General features: G+C 45.1%; 1 long non-coding RNA gene and 1 pseudogene across 1 annotated transcript; one reads left to right on the forward strand and one right to left on the reverse strand.

Annotated features, from left to right (window-relative positions):
* Positions 1-2,656: 2,656 nt before the first annotated feature.
* LOC141022240 (uncharacterized) lies at positions 2,657-9,785 on the reverse strand (annotated as a pseudogene).
* Positions 9,786-22,131: 12,346 nt separating this feature from the next.
* LOC109757518 (uncharacterized) lies at positions 22,132-24,234 on the forward strand. Its single transcript, XR_012183542.1, has 2 exons — positions 22,132-22,983; positions 23,706-24,234. It is a non-coding gene; the product is annotated as an uncharacterized lncRNA (long non-coding RNA).
* Positions 24,235-26,159: the final 1,925 nt, after the last annotated feature.

Consider the following 26,159-nt stretch of genomic DNA (forward strand, 5'->3'; position numbering starts at 1 on the left):
TAAAGTTTCTAACAAAAAAATCTTTATGATAATTCTTTCTGCTTTTCATGTTTTGAACAGAAAATACTTTGATAATTTTAGTTGCATAAATTTTATATAATTTTAGTTTAAAAAATACTAGAGGTTTATAAAAGCTTTTTAGTTGATTCCTTTTGCTATTAGAGTTTTATAAAAGTTTTTTAGTTGATTTTCTTTTTGCTATTAAAGAATATTATAGTTTTGTTTTAGTTGATCATAACAGAATATTTTAATTGATTATTTTTAGTTCATTCTTTTTTTATATTAGTTCATTCTTTGAGCTAAATGACCCTGAAATTGAAAAGCACTACAAATGAACTCTGAAAAGGTTGAAAGTTGGCATGGTATCATCATTTCACCCACATAATATAAAAAAGTATCTCTTTCGAAGTATTTCGTGTACAAAATGGACAATCTCTTTCGAAGTATCAGGGTTTCGGACGAAAACTCATCTGTTACAAGGGGATTTCATTTTTTTGAACTTATTTGAACTCTATACTTTTTGTGTGTTCAAAATGCACCATTCAAAGCCACATCATCAATTTTCAACCCTTTCTAACATCATTTGTTATTTTTCATGCATTTACTGATTTTTTTAGCTAAATGACCCAGAAATTGAAAAGCACTACAGATGAACTCTAAAAAGGTTGAAAGTTGGCATGGTATCATCATTTCACCCAAATAGCATGTGCTAAAAAGTTAAGAGGGTTACGGCAAAAACTAGATGCACTTCGTGTACAAAACGGGTAATCTCTTTCGCACTGGATATTCTAGATACGGGTTTCATACGGAAACTCGTCTGTTACGTGGATATTCTAGATAAAAGTATCAGGGTACAACCCTTTTTTGTGATCCTCTAACATGCGATCGAACTTCAGCTTCTCCTTTTGACTTTCGCACTGTCTCCTTGCATCAACAATGACCCGGCGGAGATCATCATCGGGCACAATATCGTCTGGTTCCTCTTGATCTTCAGCAGCTTCCCCCGTTGCAGCATCACCGTATTCCGGGGGCACATAGTTGTCATCGTCCTCTTCTTCTTCGTTGTCTTCCATCATAACCCCTATTTCTCCGTGCCTGGTCCAAACATTATAGTGTGGCAAGAAACCCTTATAAAGAAGGTGGTTGTGAAGGATTTTTCGGTCAGAGTAAGACTTCGTATTCCCACATATAGGGCATGGACAGCACATAAAACCATTCTGCTTGTTTGCCTCAGCCACTTCGAGAAAATTATGCACGCCCTTAACGATCGGAGGTGTGTCTGTCACCGTACATCCATTGCCGGTTCATCTGCATGCATTATATATATTTAAGTGTGTCAAAAACCATTACAGAATATCATGGATAGATAAGTGACCAAATTAATAGAAGTTCATCATCACATTAAAACCAAAGTACATACATAGTTCTCATTGAACAAACTATAGCTCTCCAGAGCATCTAATTAAACCATACATTGAAACTATGTAAAACATTTGAATGCAACAACAAATGCGATCATAATCGCAACCAAGGTAACAATTGATCCTACGGCATAATGATACCAAGCCTCGGTATGAATGGCATATTTTCTAATCTTTCTAATCTTCAAACGCATTGCGTCCATCTTGATCTTGTGATCATCGACGACATCCGCAACATGCAACTCCAATATCATCTTCTCCTCCTCAATTTTTTTATTTTTTCCTTCAAGTAATTGTTTTCTTCTTCAACTAAATTTAACCTCTCGACAATAGGGTCGGTTGGAATTTCCGGTTCACATACCTCCTAGATAAAAAAATCTATGTCACGTTGGTCGGCATAATTGTCATAAACAATAAATGAACCAAATAGTTATAAAAGATAATATATACCACATCTGAATCATAGACAGGACGAGGGCCGACGGGGGCGGATACCAAAACCATCACACTATATAATAACAAGCAATAATAAAAGTAAAAAAATTAGACAAGTATCTATCTAAAATAAGAATTCTTTTCTTTCAGAAAGAAGATAAGAACAACAGGCTCACCACGGTGGTGCCAGTGACGAGATCGGCGCGGGCGATCGACGGTGTTGAAGACGGGGATGGGACGGGACGGACCTCTAAACATATGCAAATCTCGGGGAAAATGGAGCTTGGAGGTCGAGCTTCGAGAGGAGAAAGCTTAACTAGTGTGGCTCGGGTATTTCATCTAACACCTCATGTGCATAGGAGGTGAGCTAGAGCACCCAAATGCCCTCCCCTCGCCGGCCAGAAAAAACAGAGCACTGTGGAGTGCTCTGCTGCGGCGATGGGGTATATATAGGCAACTCATTTGTCCTAGTTCGTGGCTAGAACCGGGACTAAAGCTCCCCCTTCTGTCCCGGTTCGAGCCACGAACCGGGACCAATGGATGCGGGCCAGGAGCGATGCCCGTTGGTCCCAGTTCGTGCCAGGAACCGGGACAAATGGGTCCAGACGAACCGGGACCAATGCCCACGAGGCCCCGGCCAGCCCCTGGGCTCACGAACCGGGATGTATGCCACCCGTGGGTCCCGGTTCGTGACTGAACCGGGACTAATGGGCTGGCCAGGCCCGAACCAAAGCCATGTTTTCTACTAGTGAACCGGGGCTAATGGGCCTATGGAACCGGGACAAATGGGCCGTTTTCTACTAGTGCCTCGGCCTCTACATCAAATAATGCACATAACGTTATATTATTAATTATAGAAAACAACGAACAAATCGTCTTACATCGAGGAAAAAGAAAAACCTTGAGGCCATCCAATAGGACATGCCTCGCAACAGCATCCCCGTTATGCTGCACCAATACTCAGTGCATCATGTCAGACCCATCTAATCCGACAAACCACACGACCATTATGCTACACCAACCTGCGCGCCGCTGCGTACAATTCGTGCATAGAAATGATAAATTCGGCTTACTGACCACCACAGACGAGACACCCACCACCGGCGCTAGGGTTTCACCCATGCTCGCCGCCGAGGTCGATCTTTGATCCTCTAGGTAAATTTGTCCCCAATGAGCACGACGAACCGTTTCTAATGACATATATCCGATAGTGTTAGCTTGCTGGTGTCACATTGACATTACATATTGTTAGAGAGCCAACATGTGGTTAGATGATTAGGAGGGTGATTCTACTTTCAGCCCACTGGGGATAACCACATTGTTGCCAACGGCTTTGCTTGCTCCATGAAGGCGAAATATTCTTTTAGTGAAGAGACAACAAGGTGCTTGTGTGTGCTAGGTGTTGTTCTTGTTTTAAAATTTTGCATACGTGGGTGTGCATAGGTACCTAGCTAGATTGCCTTCAAAATCTAAAAAGAAATGATGACGATGACAAAATGAAACATGAATGTAACAATCGGTCGGGATAGGGACGCCTATGATGATTCAGGCTAGCTGATACGAACAAAGGCTCACTGTACCTCAACTAGCGCTTAGTGCATGTTGGTGGAGGAACATGCTCTAATCAAGCCAAAATTAGGTAGACACTATAGCTTAGTTGTATGTACACAAACAGCTAGCTGCTCAGTTCTTGGATATATAGCTGAAAGAACTATCTAGGGCACCACTCTTGTTATGTTTGTAAACATGCTGTAAAAGTTGTAAATTACCATATCGCAGATTTTGAAATCAAAATCCAGCACATGGCAGAAAAAATGCAAATTAATATAGTTATTGTAGTAGTTATTTTAACGTGTTTTTTATTCGTAAGTTGCCCGAAAATATCATACGCGTTAGTCAATTTTGGTGGAGAGGAAGGGGAGAGCTACGGAGCCGAGGTGCGTCCCTGGTGAGGCCTCGTTAGAAACTCATCGGAGTGCCGTCTGAGGCGAGGAAGCAGGTTGACTAGTGCGGATGTCATTGTGACGATTGCTCAGATTGGACAACGAACTGAGCCTGAGACAGGGACACCACCACCGGCAGTGGTGTCGCCAACAAGGGCTCGTCAAGACCTAGCTACAGGCGGGGACGTGGCAAGTTGCAGCTTTGCCGCAAGGGCAGGAGAGGGCTCGAGAGGAAGAAGGTGATGCCTGGACGTTGGGTGGAAATCCAAGGACCGAGAAAGTCGACTAGCGCCAAAATTTTTGTACGACAACTCGCAAATAGTCGATCCTTACTTTAAATGTGAGGTGACCTTTCCGACATAGAGTTGAATTTTGTTATTCATGTTTCTGAACTATGTTCGAACCCAGGTTTGAAATATTTAGAGCACATAGATGGATATTTAACATGTATGTGAATATGGTGGGAAAAACCAGGCGTTCAATGACTGAGTCGATTCTTTGTTTCATGGTTGCACCACCACAAGCTCAGGTACACCAGATAGCGAACTCTCGAAACGTGGAACTATTAACATTATTCATACTTACACACTACATCCATGCTACATTTTTGCATGCGTATATATGCACCATGCAAATCCAAAGAAAGCTGATTCAGTGTTTTGAGAATCCAGCGAATAAAAGAGGTCCCAAAGGTGACGGAGGGAAGGACACAAAAGCTGTGGCTAGGCGCCCTTGCTCACCTGCTGCTAGCTGTACATACGCACGATCGATCGGTCGATCAGGTAGACGGATGGCGATAAGATCCTGGAGGCGCAGGCCAAAGATTGATATGTCGGATGGAGCACCGGCCATTTGTTTCTTCCATATATACTCCTCTGCCATAGCTCTGCTTTAGTTGGAAGATCGACACGTCTGGTCCTGGATGGTGCATGATTTTCCTTGTATCTCGGGATCCGTACCTCTACAGTCCTAGGTAGGCCGGCCACGGAATCTGTCCTCTGCATGCAAAATGGTTTGGTATGAGTGTCGGTCCAAAAGAAGAAGATATAGAGGAGCTGACAACCCTAGATATCATCCTGTCACTGCATGACGAGCTATCTTGCTTGAGATTTTGCAAAGATCCACACACATGCATGCTCTTCGATGCTCCATATCGATCTTTACGTCTTTTCACGCACTTATTTACAAGCGTGACCCATACTACTACCTTGGTCGAACAACAAGCATATCCCGGGAACTTTGCACACCACAGATATCCAATTTGAAATCATTGATTTTCGACCATCTCTAGATTGAACAGCAAGAGCTAATTGTGACAGTCTTATAGTACAATGTCTCTAGTTAGCTATATCTTCTTCTAATCTCGAAAATGATACTCCCTCCGTCCAGGTGCGTAGGACATCTAGGAAGCTGCATCGCAACCTAGGTGCATGGAGATTGGGTGGAGGATATTAAACCAAAACTCAATGGCAATAATTACTTCCATTTGGCCCGTTTGAAAATTTGGGACGAGCCAACCACTATGCTAGTTTCCCATGTCATTAATTCATAAAGAGCAGCATACAAATCTTAGTTAATGCGTCAACCAATGATCAATATTAATTGTCGGTGGTATTAGTGACAATTAATATGGGTAAAGTATGCCACGTGCGTAGGGCATCTCCAACAGTTTGTTTGTTAGCTTGTTGGTAAAGTATGCCATCACTAGTAGAAAAAGGGTCATTTGTCCCGGTTCATAAGGCCCATCTGTCCCGGTTGGGGAACCGGGACTAAAGGGTCGTTACTAATGCCTAGGCCTTTAGTCCCGGTTCTTATACTAACCGGGACAGATGGGCCTCCACGTGGCCGGTGCTGCGAGCCCAGGCAGGAGGCCCTTTAGTCCCGGTTGGTGGCACCAACCGGGACCAATAGGCATCCACGCGTCAGCTGTTCAGGGGCTAGAGTTTTTGTTTTTTTTTCTGAAAGGGGGGATGGATTTGGGGTTTTTGTATGGTTAATTAAGGTGTTTCTATTGTGTTAGGTAGCTAATTAATTAATAGAGAGAAGTGTCCTCCCTTATCTCCGTGCTTGGTCGACGCTACGTACTATACATAGAGAGGCCCTCGACACGCTAGCTACTAAGAAAATGAAGGAAACCATTAAGTACAGAAGTTCGTCATGCATATCGAGAGAAGTGATCGACCTCTCCTTCTCCGAGAGATTGGTCGAACAACAAGTTTTCGTATTATCTATCCGACGCTACTGGCTACATACATATACAATATGTAAGATCTCTTACAATCCCCTAGCATTTGAAATCAACTTCCACATGGTATTCTCCGGCTTTATTGATGACGTGGTCAAGAAAGAATCCCGCCAATTCCTCTTGAATTGCTTTCATGCGATCTTGTGGTAGGAGTTCATTCCGCATCTGCCACGTCTAATTTAAAGAAGGGGGTTCATACATATATATGAATGAAACTCAACAGAAATGATGGTGTAATAAAATGAAATTGTGAATATTATTGCTTACGCACTTTATATTGTCTTTTAGAGTAGCCCCGCTTATTTTTCAAAGTCGCGTTGTAGATGAACTCGCATACGTAGTATCCACAGTTATCATTCCCTTGTTCCTGCCACAAGCACTTTACGAGAAATAGAGGTCCATCAAACTGATAATGAAGCATTATAAATGGCATTGATGAAAGTAGCTATAGAATCAAAAGGAGATGCGTGCAACTAGCTAGCTAGTAGTACTTACTTTTGGGTATGTATATCGCAGCTCCTTCGGCAGTCCCGGAGCTTCTGCGGTGAACTGTTTCCAAACCATGCAAGACAAAGAAAATAATTATTACTTGAGATATCAGGAAATGAACAAAAAGTTGCCGATATGGTGCGATAATGATCGATTAAACTTACTTGTTGAGAATTTTAGTCATGTCCGCATAGGTTTCGGGATCTTTTCGTCTCGAGTCTAAGACGGTTACTAGTCCCCGCTCAAGCTTAATCTCCAGGAGAATATAGTGGAAGCTGCGCACGCATGCATAACTCATGAATTACATTACTATAACCTCGCTCGAGTAATAAGGGAAACCGAATATGCACACGACAGTAACACTCACTTGAAGTTATAAGGAAAGAGTATTAAATCTTTGTTTTGATTTATTAACAATGATTTGAGCAAGTTGGCCTCGGCCTCTTCGGCGTTCTTTGTAACCTGAAATTCATCTATGAGATTTGTGTTAATGAACCCAATATCATACATTTCTGCTTTTCTGCACTCGACGATCTTCAATCTGCATAATATAGTGAGGATAATTATAAATAGATGCAATGAAAGAGCTGAGCTATATATAAGACTTAATGACAGAAGTGGTACTTACATACAGTAGCATGTGACCGTTAATTTATCGAGGGCCTTTTGATTGAAGAACTGGAAGAACTCCTCAAATGGAACATGCAACAGATCAGTTCCAACAAGGTCGTGCTCCTCTTTAATTCTCAGATATAAAGTATTCGTCCCCCCAGACTCTCTGCAGGTTTTCATGTACCAATTATGGAATCTTCGCATCATCGTTGTTAGAGATTTTTCATCTTTGACGAGAGGCTTCCCGTACTCGTATCTGTGTTCGTCCACCTCCAAGAAATCATAATGTACATCGTCGGGCAGGTAATCTCCAAGATTGCTATAACCGGGCACCATCCCCGGAGCATTAGCGACGATGTCGCTAGACACATTGAGCGGGGGGAACGATTGGTTCGCTTGTTCGCCGAGTTGGGCAATATTTTTCCCAGCTGCTCGTCCTTCTTTTAACCTTTGATCACTGACAGTACTTCCCGACCGCTTCGCTTCGATATATGTCTTTAAAGTAATGCGCTCATAGTTGGTTTTCGGCGGAGACTTTGGTGGTTTCCTCAGGGCATCGATAGTGCGCTTTGCTTTCACCGGATCTACCTTCTCCTCCGGAGATGGATGTCTCTTTGCTTTCACCCCTTCAAAGAAGTCCTTCACTTCTTTTTTCACAATCTTCTTGTTTTCTTCCGCGGTCATCTCGTACGGTAACTTCTCTAGAGGCTTGAGAGGTGGACCGTACCTGTATTGCCTCCCGCCTCTGGCTGTACTGCTAGACGCCGGAGCAGATGGAGCGGTTGCAGCTGTCTTCTTTCGTGCTTGCTTACGAGGCGGAGGAGAAGGACTACGACGCGCCGGAGCAGCCGGGGCGGCGGCGGGTCTCTTCCGCCCTTGCTGGCGAGGCGGAGAAGGAGGAGGCTGGTGGCTGCTCGGGCGCGCCAGCGCAAGCGGAGAAGGAGGCGGAGTGCCGCCACGCGCCGGAGAAGGAGGCTGAGTGCCCTGATCGTCACTCGCCGGAGGAGGAGGCGGTGGAGGAGGCGGAGTGCTCTGACTCGCCGGAGGAGGAGGAGGAGGCGGAGGCATCCAATTCGGAAGGTTGATGAGCTCCTTCCGCCATAGGCATGGAGTCTTCAGACAAGAACCCAGCCGAGTCTCCCGTTCACCCGTAGGGTGGTCAAGCTGGAGGTCCTCAAATCCTTCTGTGATTAAATCCACCATCACCCTAGCATATCCTTCTGGAATCGGCCGGCAGTGAAAAGTTGCGCCAGGTTCAGGAGGTGCAACAGAGCCAGCAGCCGCCTTGACTTTCAATTCCATCCACTGCGTCATAAGGTGGCAATGCTGAGACTCCATGATAGCATCTACGGGGTAGCTAGCAGGAGCCATGAAGACAGGCTCCTGAAGCAGCTCCGTGGAAGCCACACTGCTTCTCCGCTGAGATGGCGGGGTAGCTTCGGGTGTAGGTTCGGCAGGTCGCGTGCTGCGAACTGCCTCTCGTTCGTCTAGCGCTTGTACCCTTGCGTGCAGCGCCTGTAGTTGGGTCAACTCCTTTTTCTTCTTCCTCTCCCGGCGTTTGTACCCGCCTGTGTCGGGAAATCCAGCCTTCCATGAAAGGGAGCCTGGCGTGCCTCGTGTCCGTCTGGGGTGCTGAGGATTCCCGAGGGCCTCTGTGAGCTCGTCGTTCTCTCTGTCCGGAACGAACGTCCCTTGTTGCGCCTTTTCGATATATTCCTGAAGCTTCACGATGGGTGTGTTCAGCTGCTCGTCGGTCCAAATGCACTTCCCTATTACAGGGTCCAATTTTCCCCCAACCCCGAAGAACCAAGTCCTGCAACGGTCTGGCCAGCGTCGCGTCTCTGGTTCGATCCCTTTATCAATGAGGTCATTCTCAGCCTTGTCCCACAACGGCCGGGCTTTCAGGTGGCCACCAGACCCCGTGCGATGGTGATGCTTCTTCTTTGCAGCATTTTTCTTGTTTGTCGCTGACATCTTCGCTGCTCTCTCAGATTTCTTTTTGGTGACAAATTCGGGCCACTGATCTTTGATCTTCTCAAATCGGCCGATGAATTCAGGAGTCTTGTCTTGGTCGACAAACGATGATTTCAGCTCATTCTTCCACCTCCTGAATAGCTCAGCCATCTTCTTAAGAGCATAAGCCTTGATCATTGGCTTTTTAACTGGATTCTCCGGATCCTCCTCTGGCGGGAAGGTGAAATTTTCCTGCAGCACGGTCCAAAGATCAGCTTTCTGCCTATCGCTGACATAAGACACCTGAGAGTCTTTGTCCTTAGGCTCAACCATTGCTCGATGCTGATCGGGATCATGTCCCTCACTAGAACCCCGCACTGAGCATTAAGTTTTTGCTTGGTCCGGAGGGGTTCAATCGGTTGGCCAGCACGATCAATTTCGATGATCGTGTACCTTTCATCCGTGCGCAACTTTCTCTTCGGGCCTCGTCTCGTTACCGAAGTGCTGCTCGATCCGGAGGGCTAGAAAAGAAGAAAAAGAAGAGAGTTAATATGTGTACATACCAAAAACAATTAATGCACATCAATTAGCTATATAGTCAGCACATGCTTAATTAATTAATATATATACCTGGCCGGACTCCGTTCGGTCACCGGAGCCGTCATCACGGTGTCCTTCCCCCTCCATTCAGTCACCGGAGCCGTCATCACGGTGTCCTTCCCCCTCCATTCGGTCACCGAAGCCGTCATCACGGTGTCCTTCCCCCTCCATTCGGTCACCGGAGCCATCATCACGGTGTCCTTCCTCCTCCATTGTTTGATCATCGTCGTAGCCTGCTTCTTCATCCAGCTGTCTTTCCAGACCATCGGTGCATGTGTCGTTGAGAAACGACAAGACGGCATCACTTCCGTGTGCGATTATCTCCCCCAACACCGCTTCTTTTGCTTCGTCTCGGGGGTGCGGATCCATAGTTTCTGCAAATATTTACAACATAGCAATTATTATTTAAACATGACAGATGGATATATTAGTGGCAAACGTAGAACTAGCTAGCAGCACAATAAGGAATCATATTAGTGGCCTGGCCTCGACGCTTCTCTAGGGTTTGGGGTGGCCTCGGCAACGCTTCAAGGGTTTGGGGTGGCCTCGACAACGCTTCAAGGGTTTGGGGTGGCCTTGACGACAACGCTCTTTTAACTTGGTAAATTTGGGTGGCCTCGAGAGAGTTTGTCGGGTAGGGGCGCAGCGGGAGGGGGTAGGAGACCGACATCGTTTTTTCTAGGGTTTGGGTGTCCTCGGGAGTTTTAGTCGAGCGAGAGGGCCGGGGGTGCTCCCGTGGTATAAGTTATCACGGTCGAGAGGGGGTTATATCGACAACAACATACCCGATAAAAAATAAGAAAAGTAAGAAGAAGAAAAAAAGAAGAAAATAAAGAGGAGAAGAAGAAAGGAATAGAGGAGAAGAAGAAAAAATAGAATATTTTCTATTTGTTTCTTCTTCTCCTCTATTCCTTTCTTCCTCTCCTCTTTTTTTCCTTTTTTTCCTCTTCTTATTTATTTCTCCTCTTCTTCATCTTTTTATTTTCCTTCTTCCTAAACTAAACATAAACTAAAATAATCCTAAAACTAAACGAAACTTCTCCTCCTCCCTTTATATTTCTTCGTCTTATTTTTTTCATCCTAAAACTTTATGAACAAAATTACAACAGAAAAAACAATAAAAATTCTATGAACAAAATAAAAATTCTATGAACAAAATTACCTGACCAAAAAATCCTATGAACAAAATTACAATAAAAAATCCTATGAACAAAATTACAATAAAAATTCTATGAACAAAAAAACAATAAAAATTCTATGAACAAAATAAAAATTCTTTGCATATGAACATATATACAAATATTTGCATATTCTACAATATCATCATCATATTCTACAATAATATCACCAAAAATCCTAACTTTTGAATATGAACAGGGGGCCTGCTTCCTCGTCGGCGTCGAGGCGGGCGGCGGCGTTGGGGCGGGTGCGCGGCGGCGTTGGGGCGCGGGTAGGAAGGGGGAGAGGAGGGGGAACGGCGCGGTGAGGCTCACACTGCAGGCGAGCGGCGGCGAGGTCGGGGCAGGGGTGACGGCGACGAGGTCGGGGCAGGGGCGACGGCGACGAGGTCGGGGCAGGGTGCGGCGAGGCCGGGGCAGGGGCGACGGCGACGACGGAGACGGCGGCGAGGTCGGGGCAGGGGGCGGCGAGGCCGGAGCAGGAGCGACGGCGACGAGGTCGGGGCAGGGGCGACGGCGACGAGGTCGGGGCAGGGTGCGGCGAGGCCGGGGCAGGGGCGACGGCGACGACGGAGACGGCGGCGAGGTCGGGGCATGGGGCGGCAAGGCCGGGGCAGGGGCGGCAGCCTGGCGGCGTCGTCGGGGCGGCAACTGCGAGATGAGAAGTGAAATTTTCACAAGTCCTGCTTATATACCAAGAGCATTGGTCCCGGTTCATGGCACCAACCGGGGCCAATGCACCCCTTTAGTCCCGGTTGGTGCCACCAACCGTGACCAAAGGTCAGTTTTCGGCAGGCCAAAGGGCGGGAAGCGGCGGCCTTTGGTCCCGATTGGTGGCACCAACCGGGACTAAAGGGTGGGCATTGGTACCGGTTGGTGCCACGAACCGGCACCAATGCGTACCTTTAGTACCGGTTGGTGCTACCAACCGGGACCAAAAGTCTTGTGCTGCTGCGCCCGCGTCGAAAGTTTAGTCCCACCTCGCTAGTTGAGAGGGGCGCGCAGTGGTTTATAAGCCCCACTACCGCACCCCTCTCGAGCTCCTCTCCATTGCAGGCTTACGGGCCTAAATGTCACCGCTATGCCTGATGGGCCTACTGGGCCTTCTGCGGGCCTGAATCTTGGCCCATCGATGGGTTTCTAGTCGTATTCAGGCCGTGGCAGCCCAGTAGGTGCCATATTTTTTTATTTTTTGAGTGTTTTTTGTTTTCTTTTTTTCTTTATTTTTTTGGTTCTACTTCTAACAAAAAACTTATTTATTTTATTTTGTTTCTAATTACTTATTTATTTTATTTTATGATAATTCTTTTTGCTATTAAAGTTTCCAACAAAAAAAGTTTATTCTTTTTGCTATTATTTTATTTATTTTGTTTTGTTTCTACTTATATATTTTATTAAAGTTTATATTAATTTGTTTCTAATTACTTATTTATTTTATTTGTTATTTTTCATGCACCATTTTTCATGCATTTATTGATTTTTTCAGCTATAAGACCCTGAAATTGAAAATCACTTCAAATGAACTCTGAAAAAGGTTAAAAGTTGGCTTGGTATCATCATTCCACCCACATAGCATGTGCAAGAAAGTAGAGAGGCTTACGGCAAAAACTAGATGCACTTCGTGTACAAAACGGACAATCTCTTTCGAAGTATCAGGGTTTCATACGGAAACTCGTCTGTTACAAAAGGATTTCATTTTTTTGAACTTATTTGAACTCCATAGTTTTTCTATGTTCAAAATGCACCATTCAAAGCAACATCATCAATTTTCAACCCTTTCTGACTTCATTTGTTATTTTTCATGCATTTACTGATTTTTTCAGCTATAAGACCCTGAAATTGAAAAGCACTTCAAATGAACTCTGAAAAGGTTAAAAGTTGGCATGGTATCATCATTTCACCCACAAAGCAAGTGCAAGAAAGTAGAGAGGCTTACGGCAAAAATCGGATGCACTTCGTGTACAAAACGGACAATCTCTTTCGAAGTATCAGGGTTTCATACGGAAACTCGTCTGTTACAAAAGGATTTCATTTTTTTGAACTTATTTGAACTCCATAGTTTTTCTATGTTCAAAATGCACCATTCAAAGCCACATCATCAATTTTCAACCCTTTCTGACTTCATTTGTAATTTTTCATGCATTTATTGATTTTTTTCAGCTATAAGACCCTGAAATTGAAAATCACTTCAAATGAACTCTGAAAAAGGTTAAAAGTTGGCTTGGTATCATCATTCCACCCACATAGCATGTGCAAGAAAGTAGAGAGGCTTACGGCAAAAACTAGATGCACTTCGTGTACAAAACGGACAATCTCTTTCGAAGTATCAGGGTTTCATACGGAAACTCGTCTGTTACAAAAGGATTTCATTTTTTTGAACTTATTTGAACTCCTTAGTTTTTCTATGTTCAAAATGCACCATTCAAAGCAACATCATCAATTTTCAACCCTTTCTGACTTCATTTGTTATTTTTCATGCATTTACTGATTTTTTCAGCTATAAGACCCTGAAATTGAAAAGCACTTCAAATGAACTCTGAAAAGGTTAAAAGTTGGCATGGTATCATCATTTCACCCACATAGCAAGTGCAAGAAAGTAGAGAGGCTTACGGCAAAAATCGGATGCACTTCGTGTACAAAACGGACAATCTCTTTCGAAGTATCAGGGTTTCATACGGAAACTCGTCTGTTACAAAAGGATTTCATTTTTTGACTTATTTGAACTCCATAGTTTTTCTATGTTCAAAATGCACCATTCAAAGCCACATCATCAATTTTCAACCCTTTCTAACTTCATTTGTTATTTTTCATGCATTTACTGATTTTTTTTCCAGCTATATGACCCTGAAATTGAAAAGCACTACAAATGAACATGGATAGATAAGTGACCAAATTAATAGTAGTTCATCATCACATTGAAACCAAAGTACATACATAGTTCAAATTGAACAACATATAGCTCTCCAGAGCATCTAGTTAAAACATACATTGAAACTATGTAAAACCTTTCAATGCAACAACACATGCGATCATAATCACAACTAAGGTAACAATTGATCCAACGGCATAATGATACCAAGCCTCGGTATGAATGGCATATTTTCTAATCTTTCTAATCTTCAACCGCATTGCATCCATCTTGATCTTGTGATCATCGACGACATCCGCAACATGCAACTCCAATATCATCTTCTCCTCCTCAATTTTTTTATTTTTTCCTTCAAGTAATTGTTTTCTTCTTCGACTAAATTTAACCTCTCGACAATAGGGTCGGTTGGAATTTCCGGTTCAACCACCTCCTACATAAAAAAATCTATGTCAAGTTGGTCGGCATAATTGTCATAAACAATAAATGAACCAAATAGTTATAAAAAGATAATATATACCATATCCGAATCATAGACAGGATGAGGGCCGACGGGGGCGGATACCAGAACCATCGCACTATATAATAACAAGGAATAATTGAAGTAAGAAAATTAGACAAATATCCATCTCAAGTAAGAATTTTTTTTTCTTTCAAAAAGAAGATAAGAACAAGAGGCTCACCGCGGTGGTGCCGGCGACGAGATCGGCGCGGGTGATCGACGGCGGTGAAGACGGGGACGGGACGTGACAGACCGCTAAACCTAGAAAAATCTCGGGGAAAATGGAGCTCGGAGGTCGAGTTTCGAGAGAAGAAATATTAACTAGTGTGGCTCGGACATTTCATCGAACACCTCATGTGCATAGGAGGTGAGCTAAAGCACCCAAATGCCCTCCCCTCGCCGGCTAGCAAAAAACAGAGCACGGTGGAGAGCTCTGCTGGCTGGCGATGGGCTATATATAGGCAAATCATTTGTCCCGGTTCGTGGCTGGAACCGGGACCAATGGTTATGGGCCAGGAGCGAGGCCCATTGGTCCCGGTCGTTCCAAGAACCGGCACAAATGGGTCCAGACGAACCGGGACCAAAGCCCGCGAGGCCCCGGCCGGCCACCTGGGCCCACGAACCGAGACGAATGCACCCGTTGGTCCCGTTCGTATAAGAACCGGACTAGTGGGCTGGCCAGGCCCGAACGAAAGCCCCTTTTTCTAGTAGTGCATGTCATCAACCAACACCTTAACATACAACTACTTCAATAGGTTGTACTACCTCCGTCCTGGTTTGTTGGTCCTCATTGTATTTTGTTCCAACTTTTGACCATAGATATAACTAAAAATATATTCATGCTTGTCACCAAAAATTATATCATTGAAAACTATGTTCAAATACGAATCCAATGATATAATTTTTGTTGACATGCATTCAATGATATAATTTTTGGTGACATGCATTAACAATTTTGTTAGTTAAATCTTGGTCAAAATTTGGCTGAAATTACAAAAAGGACTAATAAACCAGAACGGAGGTAGTATCTAGTTTTCCCACTAGGATATGAGATAATAATAAGTTGCTCTCTCATTCTACATTGGAGCTTGTGCAAGGGGTGCTGGTTCATCTACATACAACCTTCCACTCTTTTCTCATTTATTACTTGACACGTCATCAAAAATCCTATGTGGCAAAGTCTACCAACAACTATCTTACAACCATTGAAGATGCTCTAAGAAGCTGCATCACAACCTAGGCGCGTGGAGATTGGATGGAGGATATTAAACCAAAACTCAATGGCAATGATTATTCCTATTTGGCCTGTTTGGAAAATTGGGACCAGCCAACCACTACGCTAGTTTCCCATGTCATTAATTCCCAAAGAGCAGGATCCAAATCCTATTTAATGCGCCAGCCAATGATCAATATTAATTGTTGGTGGTATCTGCGACAATTAATATGGACCGGAGGGAGTAGCTAATTATGACCTTCTTCTAATAATTAGAATTTACTTATTACTGCAATTTTAATCTTTAGGGAAATTTTCTACTAATGAAGCTTTAATATTTACGAGACAAAGGTATTAGAAAAAGAATTTTCCTATGGACCACTTTGCACTCAGTTAACCAAACATATTTTCTTTTTTCTTTAAGTTAATTAATTATCGATCCAAATAAGAAACCAAAATCATATGGGCAGGCCAAGATGCCCTTAGAGATGTTCTAGAAGATGTTGTCCGATTGATGATTTGTTTAACTTGTAAATCTAGCTTCGTTTATGGAATATAGAAAAATAGGTTACGCACTTGTAATTTACATTTCTGTTGACCTGGCCCTTCTCCCTCGTTCTTTTTGCATGGAACAGAAATGGACATTCTTTTGCCAAAGATTTCAGGTTCAGACTTCATCAACAATGTTCATATACAAGGGGGAGAATTGGATAAAATTTTCATGACTTTTGACTTGAGTGTGTTATTAATTAGTTTTGAATATAATAAAACACCAAAGTGCACACATCGTAAAAACCCACCAACTATACTATACAACAAATAAGGTAATCCACGTAGCTTTCCCCGATGAAATCAGCAATTGTTCTCCATGCATCTCATTCCAATCAATTTAAACTACATACTTTGAGCTGGCTAGACAATAAAACTTAAGAGCTGCAAGTTCCATTGGAGTGCATGGCCCCACGCCGAGGTAAGCATGAAAAAGAATCTCCTTCTCGGTCGTTTGCTTTAGTTAGTTTGGCCTTTACTACTTTGCTTTGCTTAGCGTCCTCTGATTCCATTTCCATTGTTGCATCCTTTTCAGCTAGCTATAGCTTGCTAGCTAGTGATGCACCGAACACCCACCCATTTTGATTCATTTTCTTCTCTCTCGTCAGGGACAACTAGAGGACAAAGGAAGGACACATCGGTCGACCAGGGCCATCTGATCAGATATTACGCCACATCGAATGGTGGAGGAACTACGACATGTAAAATGAAAACGTCGTTCAAGGTCTTTTGCAAATTAAAAGGGTGTGACAACAATCTCGGTTGCGCCATGTGGCTACACTTGGCTTGTCGAAATCAGCTTGACCAAGACTTTATTTCCTCAAAAGAATTTTGCTACCTTATTTGTCATTTTGGAATTTATATTAGCTTCATATAAAGAAATTTGGACTGTTTCAGACCTGACCAGTCGCGGAATGCTGTTGACACGACTACCGGCATCCAACAATGGTGGACTAATCTCTCTCACGGTATGAAAAGCAAAGAGCGGAAGGCAGGCTTGGCGCTCACTTTTTACACCATCTGGCATCTATGGAACGAGCGCAACCATAGGATTTCTACATGACGGCGATCAGTATATATAGCATGTTTAACTAGAGATGTTTTTTGTCTTGAGTGTTTTTCCTCTTTGTCGAGTTCCTTGCCTGGTCACACTTGTGATCACTAATTGTAATTTTCCCCATTCTTAATGAGAAACCAGAGCACCCACCGTCTTCATAAAAAAACATATCTTACAATTAGGTAGTCATATAGCTAGTTAATTAATCTTTGTGTTTACAGATAATACTTTTTGTCTTAATTTTATGAAAGGGATTAATTCATATCAAAACCGGGGTTCTCTGATAAAAGTATGAACTTTTTCCGAGTGAATTAGGCACCTAGTAGTAGCTGTCATTGCAAGAATGCAAAAACAAGATATTTATTTTTGCTTTGAAGGCATGGGTATTTGGCTTGAAGTAGAAGCACCACTAGAATAATTTGATCCAATGGGGGAAATGGCCAGAGATAGAAGACGAGGCACGACTATGCACCCATATCCAAAAGAACTAAATGGCATCTTAAGCATGGAGTACAGTACCACTTGAAGGGAATTAAGAGGAGGAGCAGAAAAGAGAATGATTAAATCATTAGAACAATTTGGTACCCATGCACCCTCCTGCACATATATTCTATTCCATCGATGGAAAGGAGCCAGAAAGAGAGGAGCTGAAAAGCTGATGGAATCGTGCCCTCATCCTCCTCCCCACTTGCATACATATAGTATAATTATATTTTGCATTTGCACTATGCTCTTAATTACCTTATGCGTGCATTTTAGATTACTGCTAATTAATTAAACCAATACTGCTGGCCTGTGAATGGATTTGCCAACAAGCATGCATGCATATGGGAAACAGAACATCAACACCAGATGCTCCCAGTACATAATTAAGGATGGCATGCACTAAGTAAGTTTTGGAACAAGCATTTTGCTAGCTAGTGGGCATGATGCAATATGTAAATATCTACATGTTAGCCACTAAGAGGGAACAAAACAAGGTAGGTTGCCTTAGGCTGGGAATCGGAGGAGGATATTTGTGTGGCGGGGTGACATCAGTGATGCATGCATGCATGCAGCTGCCTAATTAATTAAATTGGTGAATTAAGGCAGGCACAAGGAGACAAATTAATAATGAGTGATGAGCATTCTCCCATGTAACATGCTTGGCACTGGTGGTGTATGCTGGGGGACTCGTTTCCATTAACCAAGCTCGACCACTCAGTACACACAGATTCACAGAGTAGACAAAAAGGAGTAAAGGAGCTTACATAGGTGCTTCCATAGTTGTGAAGGCTAGATATTACGAGAAGAATATTAATTACTAGCTAGTAGCACAATTTTGCAAATGGGCCTTTGTTGTATGTGACAATAGTGCTATAGTATTAAGGATCAATGGCCAAGTCAGCTCGAAGAATCTGTGGGGACATTACTAATTTTTTTAATTATTTTCTTTATAGTGTACAATAATTATATCCTATGTTCCCCAAAAGTTGTGGGGTCACCTGAGCCCACAGTTTGTGCATAGAATCGACACTGTTAAGGAGTAATCCATCTAGCCACCTCCTCCCAAAAAATCCTAGGGGAGCTGAAAAGAGGATGGAATCTTGCTCACCTCACCACCCTCCCCACTTGCATACATATATACTAATGATATTTTGGATTTTAGTTATGCTCTTAATTACCTTATGCATGCAATTTGATTACTACTAATTAATCAAACCACTGCTACTGACCTGTGAATGGATTTGTCAACAAGCTGGTAGTGACCATGCATGCATATGGAAAAAGAACATCAATACCAGATGCCCCCAGTACATAATTAAGGATATATAGCATGCACTAAGTAAGTTTTGAAACAAGCAGGTTGCTAGCTAGTGGGCATGATGTTAGGGAACAAAACAAAGTATGTTGCCTTAGGCTGGGGAATCAGAGGAGGATATTTGCATGGTCCTCGGAGTGAAAACAGTGATTACCCATAGTGGGAGAAACATAGAAGGCACCTAAGCAAAAAAGATGACGGGTCAGCTAATTAATGAGGAGGCAGACAAATTGAGTAACAAAGTAGTAGCTAGTTATTCATACTATGAGTAACATCACACATGACAAGACAAGATGAGTATACAACATAATAAATGAAGTGTTGCATGACACCACATATATGTTAATTCTCACTATGGAGGTAGTAATATTGACTGTAACATATGCATGTTAGGCTGGTCATAGTGGGGAGTAACTTATACTAGTATCATGCATATGATACTAGTCTAAGTTACTACCTTCATAGTGCAAAGTAACTAAGTAGTAGTGTCATAGATGGTTTCATTTATTAGGTCATAGACTCATTTTGCCTCGGGAAGCGCTATGATACAGTAACATATTATGTTACCACAAGCACCTCTTTCCTCATTAAATACTTGCCAGATAAGCAAAATTGTCTTGGGATGTGTTAAGTTACTACCTAAGTTACCCCCACTATGGCTATGCATGCATGCATTGAACTTCCTAATTAATTAAATGATTGATTAAAGTAGGCACAAGGAGACAAATTAATAACAAATGAGTGATGAGCATTCACGCAAGGTCCATGCTTGCCACTGGTGATGTATGCTAGGGGACTCGTTTCCACTAACCTAGCTCGACCTCTCTCAGTAGCCAGCCACCACGCATAACATTAATAAATGTGGAAAAAGTGAAGAAAGGTGTATAAAATAGCCAGCCACCACACACGGATTTACAAAGTTGACAAAAAGGAGTAAAGAGCATACATATGGGCTAGCATAGCTGTGAAGGTGCTAGATATTGCCGGCAAGAAGAATATTAGTTACTCCGTAAAGAAATATAAGAGTGTTTAGATCGCTAAAGTAGTGATCTAAGCGGTTCCTCTTGGCGCCTATGTAATTTGCTTGGTGGTTGTGGAGGTGGTGTAGCGGTGCCCGACACCTATGTATTTTGCCTTGGGTGTGTGTGTGTTGTGTGTGGTGTTTCGCATGAGCTTGTAACGGATTGTTTGATGGTTGGTGCTTTATATATAAAGCGAAAGCCTTTTTTGGTATAGCATTAAGGAGTAATCATCTGGTGTGAAGTTTGCTACTGTGCAAAAAAAATTGAAGCGCAAATGTTTTTCAGTTCCCGGAAAGTAGTATGTAGGCGACACAAAACCTAATAAGTGTTGAATTTCCAAGATGCTAGCAAGTAGTGGAAACAGCAAATAAAGCACAAGACAGTGAGATTCTTGAGCTGAAGACGCCCTTTATATTCATTGCTGTCTCCCATTGACATCCAGCTACCAATTTACTAGTACTACTATGGCATTATTAACTGCTAAAGAAAAGAAAAGATGGAATGTTCTTTCTTGTATTCCAGGCATACTAGTGGTAGGAGTACATCACAAACCCCAACCATAAATACCCTCCCAACCCCCCTCACCACCTCACTCATCTCACTCATTCATTCCTCCAGCACCGCCATCTCACTCATTCCTCCAGCAACCTTCATCTCCACCTTCGGCTGCGATCTTTCTGTAGATCGTTCGAGATGACGGTGGCCGTGTGCCATGTCATGCCGGCGCCCGACGTCGCTCCTCCTCACACTCGCATGCCGGCGCCGATGCCACTGCCACGGCAGCTGGACATGTGGAGCGCCATCCATGCCCCGTCCGACAACAACTGCGCCACCAAGCCTGAGCCTCGGGCGGTGAAGACCAAGGCCGGCTACCCGATGGCGACGGTGCGGCGGTCCATGAGCCACGAGAGCCTCAGCCTCTGCACGGAGAGCCTCGGCTGCGAGACCGGCACCCGCGGCGACTTCCTCGACCTGGCATCCCTGCTCTACGCGCCGCCCCCGCCCCACACAACCGACGATGCCGTCGCCGCCGACTTATTCTCTCCGCCGGCATTGGAAGACCAAGAGGAGGAGAAGGATGAGGCAGCGGGCGAGCTGACACTGAAGGCGGTGCAGTACCACCGCGCCCGGCCGCAGCGCGCGTTCCCGCCGCCGCTGCCGTCCATGTCGCGCCGGCGCGGCGACGATGCTGGGCCGTGCCTGCGGGTGCGCCCGCACCGCCGCGACGGGCGCCTCGTGCTGGAGGCCGTGGCCGCAAAGCCCCAGGGGTACCTCCACGCCCAGCGCCAGGACGGCCGCCTCAAGCTCTGCTTCGTCGACTGCTCCTCTGCCTCTGTCTCTGCCTCGGCCTGTGTTCTGGACCATCAGAAGCAGAGCATGGTGGAACAGCCACAGCATGAACACCAGAAGCAGAGCATGGTGCAACAGTCTCAGCATGACGTGGAAGAGGAAGAAGAAGAGGAGGAGGAGGACGAGGTGGAGGTGGTTGACAGGGGCACGGTGGTGGAGGTGGTTGCGGCGTCCGGCAAGGCGCAGCGTTGCTCCAGGATCGTCATCAACAAGTTCGTGGGCGGCGCGCCGGCCACTGACGACCTGAACGCGATCCCATCCCCATCGCGCGACTCCAGAGCTGCTGAGGAAGAAGCCGCTCCGCCAGCGGCGCCGGGGCTGCGCCGGGTGCCGTCGTCCACGACGACGCTGGCGGCCGCGGTGGCCGCCGCGTCCACGGGCATGCAGTCCGACGAGGAGGAGGAGGAAGAGGCTGACCAGAAGGGCGAGGAGGAGAGCGCGGCGCTGCTGTTCACGTCGCGGGTGGGGGACAGGGAGGAGCTGGTGCAGAGCGTGAGGCGGTGCCGGCAGCTCCGGCAGAGGCCGCTCTTCATCGTGGAGCCATACTCCATCATCGCCGCCTGATCACTAATCGAAACTAGCCTTCAACCTCGTGTCGCACGGGCTAGCTTGAGAATGTCAGTTTTGTACTGTGTATCAGTTTGTTCTTGCTGTGGCAGCCAACATGAATGAATTTATATGAAAGAGGTTGATTACTTAATTACATTGGTATTATATTCTTTCATGTAGTTTTCAATTTTGAAAAGAAGTTAATATGACAACAATTTTACGGGATCAATAAATCCCGAACGTGCCACGTTTTGTATTCTCGTCCCGAACATGCTCATTGTCATTGGATCGAAACGCACACATCTTGACACACCATCCTAGCCACGTCATCCCAGCGGCTCGTTCGGGACGAGGGCGAAGTCTCCCGAACGCCTTTTCTTTTTCACTCGCCCGCCACACTGTCTCCTTCACCTCATCCATTCCCCACACTCCCACAGATCAGGAGCAAAATCCCGGCGGAGGCAGCGGCGATTCCGGCGTGCGCTGCGGAGGAGAGTGGAGGTGGAGGCCCGGCGACGAGCTGCCTGGGATAGCGGCATGGACGCGTCCGCGCGGGGGAGAAGCGATGGAGTCCTCCCCGACGGCGTCTTCTCGTCAGCGAAGAGTGAATCTCCCTCCATGGGATCTCGCGGGCTCACCTCAAGCTCGAGCTCGACTCTGGCCACGCGCGCCGCGCCCACTATGGCCAGTTCCGGCGCCCCCCGCAGCCCACTTGCCCCATCGTTCCCCACCTCCGTCCGTCGACAGGGGAGCTCCAGATTTTTGCGGGAGGAGGCCATGGACGCTGGTGGCCAGCAACCTTTGCCACGCCCCCGTCCCCGTCTCCAACTCCCCGAGGATCCTCCTGAAGGTCGGCAGCGGCGGTGACGACGACGAGGGAGCCGAGCACGCGACGGCTGACTCGAGCGCGTGGAGGCGCACTGCGCGCGCGGTCTCGCATCATCTTCTGTGCAAGCAGGTCGCTGCGCCACCAGGGAGCTCGAGACGGCCGTGCCGTGCACCCAATCCACCGAGTGCCGCCTCCTCCACCATGACGCCGTCTTCGCCCGCCTCCTCCACTAGACGCCAAGGGCACAATAGAATGCGGACGGGGGAGATAGAGCTGCTCCTCAAGTCTGGGCCGCGTCGACGGGAGGTCGCCTTCAACATGGTCGACTGCGATTTCAAGGTCTTTGAGGGAAAATGGTCTGTCCAGGAGGTAATTTGATCATCCCCTATTGTTCTTGCTTATATTCAGATTCCCAAATGGCTATGCCAGACATGTAGACATCCAAATTGATAGCCTAGTGGAAGCCTAGCTTCATCGTCATTCTGGAATTTGCAATTTTACTTCATAGCAGGATCAAGTGATTTTGTAGAGCTACTGTATCTGTGTCGATGAACCATGTCAAGCAGCTCAGGGTGTTGAAATATGTCTGAATCGTCCATGTTTCCTTGTAACAACAGAAGATTTTTCATTTGTTATTGCTAGTGTTGTAGGATTCTAGATGCAATATGTTTCGTCAACTAATGTTTGTGTGGGTTCACGGTATAATTGATGGCCCTGCATTACTTTGAAACTCATGGCAATTTTACAAGACGATGTCAAACTTTTCTTACCATGGCAATTTTTTTTAGTGAATTTGCCATGGCTAATTTACGTAAATTCCCACGGCAATTTTTTATTTTTATTGCCATGGCAAGTTTTACTTTTTATTTGCCATGGCTAATTTCCCTTTATTAACATGGAAAATTTACCTAAATTCCCATGACAATTTTTAACTTTTATTGCCATGGCAAGATTATTTGACCTTTATTAACATGGCTGATTTTACTTTTCTTTGCCATGTCAAATATATGCAAATTTCAATATGATTTTTGGTTATGATCATGGCAATTTTAACTATATGCACCATGACCATATTTTCTTCCTTTTTGCAGCATGGCAAATCTCTTTTGCACGGGACCATGGCAAATTAAGTCTATGCATCATGGAAATCTTAGTGTATGGGTCATGGCATTTTGTAGTTTACATTTTAGTCTATGGATCATGGCATGAGATTATAGCCTATGCATTTCTGTCATAAGATCATGGCAACATTCCGTAGGTTTTTTCATTTATTTTTTAATACGCAATTTTTTGCCATGTACAATGGGAAATTTACAAGTACTTTATTTTTAAAAATTAACATCCCCCCCCCCCCCCCCCAAAGAAAAACTTGCCATGTCCTTTTTCTGAGAATAAAATTTGTAAAACTTGCCATGTGTAACATTTTTGCTTTGTCCATATTCATCATCACAATTTTTGTACTAAATTTTCTTCTTTTATCATGCATGTTTAATTTTTGTAACGTACTGAACGTGGCCATTTTTTGTGTCTCAGTTGGCAATTAATCACTCATTGTAAATCCGAATGCAGTATCATTTTCTGAATTTTCTGTATTGTATAGTTTTTCCTCTACTAATTTTACATCTGTAAACATTTTCTCTCTATATTTTTGGTGCAAAGGGATTTTTGTTTGGGCCAGGAAGCTAATATTGGGCCCGTCTGGTAGGCGTTCGTGCTGAGAGGCTGTTCGTATTGAACAGGATAGTTCGGTCGATCGCTACTCTCGTGCCGAACGAAACGTTCGGTCTGGTGCCTCCCCGGACCGAACGTTCGGCCGTTATCGGCGTCCCAATTTTATTCATTTTGCATGTCACGCCCTGGCAAATGAGATATGTGAATTTTTAACTAACCATGGAGTGCACTTTATTTAGGAGAGTCAAGTTATGTTTTCCTTCATCTTACAACGTGTATACGATGGGGCCAATGGTCTACAAATCATGTCTCTCATCTCTATGACCAAAAATTTAAAGAGGAAAGCAGCACTTGTTAGATATCAACCTTTAGGAATAACATTATAGGATCTCCGATCTCTTGTTTAGAACACATCATTAGATAATACAAGCGAAAGCTTGATAAAAAAAAACCTTTGACGATCGTGGCCATCGGACGCCGATGCGTAATCCCGCGACTGTTTGGTGCACCATGATGAACGGTGGAGCCTTGGTTATGTTGACTTGCAGGGGTAGCACAAGAGTTTAGGAATGCCATGGATGCCGCCAGCACTGCCCTCGAGGTGGCCGGCGGTGGTGTACGGCCTTCACCTCCCTCAACACCACTTTTGAAATGGTACTTAAGGGTTAAATCCACCCTATCATGTACTAGGTCGTTAGATCTGACGGGAGAGGGCCCTTTTCCAGGTGCTGGGAAATCGGGACCCAAACCAAAAGTTTTTTGACACCCCTGATCAGTGTCAAAAGCATGACAATGGTCCCCCAACCCGTGATGGTCTCGGGGCGCCTTTGCAACCCCGAGGCACGGTGAGTCTTGGCGGGCCGTCGTCCCCGCAGGCGAGCGGTGCCGACCGGGGTTGAGGTTGCCTCCCGTGACCAGTTGTCGGTGTTGGTGCGGCATCGGTTGGGTAGCCATCGTTTGAGGGGCTTGGAACTTCCAATCCGGCGGCAATGGTGATGTCAGCCTAAGTCAGATCGGTCTAGATTTGCAGCCGGTGGTGCGGAGTTCTCGATGGTTCCCTTGTGGACTGGCAATTCCGTGGTCATTCATGCCTCAGATGATCCGTTCACTCCATAGATGCATGACAGTATTTGTGTCCTTCACTCGGTATGATTTGCTGCCGCGAATGAGGATGACGGGGATAGTGGCGGCGTGTGGTAGTGTTGTCTGATTCTGATTAGCCATTGGCCGCCACTTGTGAGGACGGTGCGGGACTCTGGATTGTCCCGAACATGGGATTTTGGCAAGTGCCGGCGACCAGCCTTCCTCATCGATGACTTCGCTGTGTGGTAGTGATCACTAGTGGGAAAAGGGTCATCTGTCCCGGTTGGTAAGGGCCTTTTGTCTCGGTTGTTGAACCGGGACTAAAGGGTCGTTACTAATGCCCTAGCCCTTTAGTCCCGGTTCTTACACGAACCGGGACAGATGGGCCTCCACGTGGCCGGTGCGGCGAGCCCAGGCAGGAGGGCCTTTGGTCCCGGTTGGTGGCACTAACCGGGACCAATAGGCATCCACACGTCAGCATTTCAGGGGCTGGGGTTTTTGTTTTTTTGAAGGGGGGGGGGGGGTTGGGGGTTTTGGGGGGTTAATTTAGGTGTTTCATATATTGTGTTAGCTAGCTAATTAATAGAGAGAAGTGTCCTCTTTTATCTTCGTGCTTGGTCGACGCTACGTACTATATACGTATAGAGAGGACTAGACACGCTAGCTAGTAAGCAAATGAAGAAAACAGAAGATCGTCATGAACATATGCATACAGAGAGAAGTGATATCAACCACCTCTCCTTCTCCGAGAGATTGGTCGAACAATAAGTTCTCGTATATCTATCCGACAC

The sequence above is a fragment of the Aegilops tauschii genome, chromosome 5 (genome assembly GCF_002575655.3).
Source record: "Aegilops tauschii subsp. strangulata cultivar AL8/78 chromosome 5, Aet v6.0, whole genome shotgun sequence".
In the NCBI taxonomy this organism is placed as follows: Eukaryota; Viridiplantae; Streptophyta; class Magnoliopsida; order Poales; family Poaceae; genus Aegilops; species Aegilops tauschii.